Source organism: Mandrillus leucophaeus, unplaced genomic scaffold (genome assembly GCF_000951045.1).
Source record: "Mandrillus leucophaeus isolate KB7577 unplaced genomic scaffold, Mleu.le_1.0 Scaffold90, whole genome shotgun sequence".
Taxonomy (NCBI): Eukaryota; Metazoa; Chordata; class Mammalia; order Primates; family Cercopithecidae; genus Mandrillus; species Mandrillus leucophaeus.
In genome coordinates, this window is record NW_012109808.1 from 2,862,190 (window position 1) to 2,867,178 (window position 4,989).

General features: G+C 39.0%; 1 pseudogene across 1 annotated transcript; it reads left to right on the forward strand.

Moving 5' to 3' along the window:
- The first annotated feature begins 3,295 nt into the window (after positions 1–3,295).
- LOC105531729 lies at positions 3,296–4,954 on the forward strand (annotated as a pseudogene). The gene has a single exon (XR_001004848.1). The product of XR_001004848.1 is annotated as a eukaryotic translation initiation factor 3 subunit L pseudogene (transcript).
- Positions 4,955–4,989: the final 35 nt, after the last annotated feature.

The window sequence follows — 4,989 nt, forward strand, 5'->3', positions numbered from 1 at the left end:
CAAGCACTTTGGGAGGATGAGGCAGGTGGATACCTGAGGTCAGGTGTTTGAGACCAGCCTGGCTAACATGACAAAACCCTGTCTCTGTTAAAAATACAAAATTTAGCTGGGCATGTTGGCTCATGACTGTAATCTCAGCTACTTGGGAGGCTGAGGCAGGAGAATTGCTTGAACCCAGGTGGCAGAGGTTGCAGTGAGGCAAGATTGTGCCACTGCACTCCAGGCTGGGCAACAAAGTGAGATTCCATCTCACCCCCAAAAATCTTACTGACTTTTCTGTTGATGTTGTATCTTGCAGCTTTACTGAACTTGTTTGTCAGTTCTAATAGTTTTTTTGGTGGAATCTTTAGGTTTTTCCAAATACAAGACCATGTCATCTGTGAATAAGGATAATTTGAGTTCTTCCTTTCCAATCCGGATGTCCTTTGTTTCTTTCTCTTGTCTGATTGCTCTAGGTAGGAATTCCAGTACTATGTTGAATAACAGAGGTGAAAGTGGGCATCCTTGGGGTATTACATATCATAGAGGAAAGCCTTTTAGTTTTTTTCTCTTCAGGATGATACTAGCTGTGGGTCTGTCATATATGGCTTCCATCGTGTTGTGGTATGTTCCTTAGGTACCCAGATTTTTTAGGATTTTTAAAAATTATGAAGTTATGTTGAATGTTATCAAATGGTTTTTCACATCAATTGAAGTGACAATATGGCTTTTGCTTTTCATTCTTTTAATATAATGTAACCTATTTATTGAATTGTGCATGTCAAACTATTCTTGTACCCTGGGATAAATCCCACTTGGTCATGATGAATAATCTTTTTAATGTATTCTTGAATTCAGTTTGCTAGTGTTTTGCTGAGGATTTTTGCCTCAAAGTTCATCATGGGTATTGGTCTGTACTTTTCTTATTTTGATGCATCTCTGTCTGGTTTTGGTATCAGGCTTCATAGAATGAATTTGGAAGTCTTCCCTCCTCCTCTATTTTTCAGAATAGTTTGAGTAGGATTGGTATTAGTTCTTTTTTAAATGTTTGGTAGAATTCATCAGTGCAGCCATCAACTCCTGGGCTTTTTCTTGCTGGGAGACGTTTTATTATGGCTTTGATACTATTACTTGTTATTGGTTTATTCACATTTTAGATTTCCTCATGGTTCAATTTGCTAGGTTTATGTATCTAGGAATTTATCCATTTTTTCTAAGTTTTCCAGTGTATTGGCATATAATTGTTCATGGGTCTCTAATGATCGTTTGAATTTTTGCAGTATCAGTTGTAATATCTACCTTTTAGCCTCTGATTTTATTTATTTGGGTCTTCTCTCTTTGTTTCTTAGCCTGGTCCATTTGGTCTATGGTGCAGATTAAGTCCTGTTTTTTTTTTTGTTGATTTTCTGTCTGGATAATCTATCTAATGCTGAAAGTGGGGTGTTAGTCTCCAGCTATTATCATATTTGAAAATATGTCTTTCTTTAGCTCTCATAATATTTGCTTTATATACCTGGCTTCTCCAGTGTTGGGTGAATATGTATTTGCAATTGTTGTATCTTCTTGCTGGATTGATCCAGTTATCATTATATAATGACCTTCTTTGTCTCTTACAGTTTTTGTCCTATGATATATTTTGTCTGTTATAAGTATAGCTACTCTTGTCTTTTTTGGCTTCTGTTGGCATGGAATGTATATTTCTATCCCTTTATTTTCGGTCTATATGTGTCTTTACATGTAAAGTGTGTTTCTTGTAGGCAACAGATCATTGGGTCTTATTTTTTTAATCCATTCAGCCACTCCTCTATTTTTTAAATCCATTCAGCCACTCTATTTTTTAAATCTATACAGCCTTTCAAATGGAGAATTTAGTCCATTTTCCTTCAATGTTATTTTTGATAAGTAAGGACTTAATCCTGCTATTTTGTTATTTGTTTTTTGGTGGTTTTGTGGTCTTATCTTCCTTCTTTATTTCCTTCCTGTCTTCCTGTTAGTAAACATGATTTTCTGTGGCAGTATATTTTAATTTCTTGATTTTATTTTTTGTGTATTCATTGATTTTTTTATTTGAAGTTTTCATGATACTTGTAAATACTATCTTATAACCCATTATTTTAAAGTGATAATGACAACTTAACACAAATTTTATAAACAAACAAGCAAAGAGAGAACTAATAAAACTCTATACTTGTCATTTTTTACATAAATAGAAAAAAATCCTAAAATTTCTATGGAAAAAAAGAGCCAGAATATACAATGCAATCCCGAGCAAAATGAACAAAGCTGGATGCATCACACTGCAGATTTCAAAATATATTATAAGGCTATAGTAAACAAAACAGCATGGTATTGTTATAGTAATAGACACATAGACCAATGGGACAAAATAGAGAAACTAGAAATAAAGCCACATATTTACAACCATTTTGTTTTTTAACAAAGGCCCCAAGAAAATACACTGGGGAAAGAACATCATCTTCAATAAACAGTGCTGGGAAAATTGTATAGCCATATGCACGAGAATGAAACTGAATCCTTTCTCTCATCATATACAAAAATCAACAAAGATGGATCGAAGGTTTAAACATAAGGCCTGAAACTATAAAACTACTAGAAGAAACAGTGAAAAATACTTTAGAACATTGGTCTAGACAAAGATCTTAAAAGCACAGACAACTAAAAGAAAAATGGACAAATGGGACTATATTAAACTATAAAACTTCTGCAAAGCAAAGGAAACAATTGAGTGGAAAGACAACCTGCTGAATGAGAGAAAATATTTGAAAACTATTTATCTGACAAGAGACTAATATGCAGAATATATAAGGAACTCAAGCAACTCAATAATAATAATAAAAACAGCCAGGCTGGGCGTGGTGGCTCATGCCTGTAATCCCAGCACTTTGGGAGGCCAAGGTGGGTGGATCATGAGGGCAGGAGTTCAAGACCAGTCTGGCCAAGATGGTGAAACCCCGTCTCTACTAAAAACTACAAAAATTAGCTGGGCACACTGGCAGGTGCTAATATTCCCAGCTATTTGGGAGGCTGAGGCAGGAGAATCGCTTGAACCTGGGCGACAGAGGTTGCAGTGAGCTGAGATTGTGCCACTGCACTACAGCCTGGGTGACAGAGTGAGACTCCATCTCAAACAACAACAACAACAACAAATAATAATAATAATATTAATAATAATTTCATTAAAAAGTGGGCAAAGGACATGAATAGACTATTCTCGAAAGTAGACATTGAAATGGCCAACAGGTATATAAAAAATGCTCAATATGACTTTCTGGCAGTGTTTGTGAGCCTGGCAGCCATGTCTTATCTCACCGATGATTAGGAGTCTGAGGAGGCTTATGACTCCTATACTTATCTGGGAGACTATGGAGATCCAAAAGCAGGACCTTGCTTATGAACATCAGTATGAATAGCAAACCTATCAGGTGATGCCTGAAGTGATCAAAAACTCCATCCAGTATTTTCACAAAACTGTCTCGGGTTTGACTGACCAGAAAGTGTATGAGCTACAGGCCAGTTGTGTCTCCAGTGATGTCATTGACCAGGTGTATAGGATCCAGGACATCTATGATAACAGCTGGACCAAGCTGACTGAAAGATTCTTCAAAAATACACCTTGGCCAGAGGCTGCAGCCATTGCTCCACAGTTTGACAACAATGCTGTCTTCTTGGTTTTATACAAAATATTATATACTACAGGTACATATACACCAAAGTCAGTGGGGGACCTTCCTTGGAACAGAGATTTGAATCCTACTACAACAATTCCAGTCTCTTCAACTGTATTCTTAATGTTGATGGTCCTCTTCCCCTTGAACTACCCAACCAGGGGCTCTAGGATATCATTGATGAGTTCATCTACCAGTTTCAGTCATTCAGTCAGTACTGCTGTAAGACTGCCAAGAAGTCAGAGGAGGAGATTGACTTCGTTTGTTCCAATCCCCAAATCTGGAATGTTCACAGTGTCCTCAATGTCCTTCATTGTCTGGTAGACAAATCCAACATCAACTGACAGTTGGAGGTATACACAAGCAGAGGTGACCCTGAGAGTGTGGCTGGGGGGATGCTTGGTTACTTCAGCCTGGTGGGGCTTCTCCGCCTGCACTCCCTGTTAGGAGATTACTACCAGGCCATCAAGGTGCTGGAGAACATCGAGCTGAACCAGAAGATCATGTATTCCTGTGTGTTAGAGTGCCAGGTCACCACATACTATTATGTTGGGTTTGCATATTTGATGATGCATTGCTACCAGGATGCCATCCAGGTCTTTGCCAATATCCTCCTCTACATCCAGAGGACCAAGAGCATGTTCCAGAGGACCACAAATAAGTATGAGATGATTAACAAGCAGAATGATCAGATGCATGCACTGCTGGCCATTGCCCTTATGATGTACCCCATGCATATCGATGAGGGCATTCACCTCCAGCTGCAGGAGAAATATGGGGACAAGTTGCTGTGCATGCAGAAAGGTGACCCACAAGTCTATGAAGAACTTTTCAGTTACTCCTGCCCCAAGTTCCTGTCCCCTGTAGTGCCCAACTATGATAATGTGCACCCCAACTACCACAAAGAGCCCTTCCTACAGCAGCTGAAGGTGTTTTCCAGTGAAGTACAGCAGCAGGCCCAGCTTTCAACCATCTACAACTTCCTCAGTCTCTACACCACCATGCCTGTGGCCAAGCTTGCTGGCTTCCTGGACCTTACAGAGCAGGAGTTCCAGATCCAGCTTTTGGTTTTCAAACACAAGATGCAGAATCTGGTGTGGACTAGCAGCATCTCAGCCCTGGATGGTGAATTTTAGTTGGCCTCAGCGGTTGACTTCTACATCGTTAAGGACATGATCCACATCATAGACACCAAGGTCGCCAAGCACTATGGGGATATCTTCATCCATCAGATCCACAAATTTGGGGAGTTTAATGAAATCCTGAAGTAGATGGGACAGAGACCCTGACGACATTCACACATGTTATTCAGGAACCTGTTTTT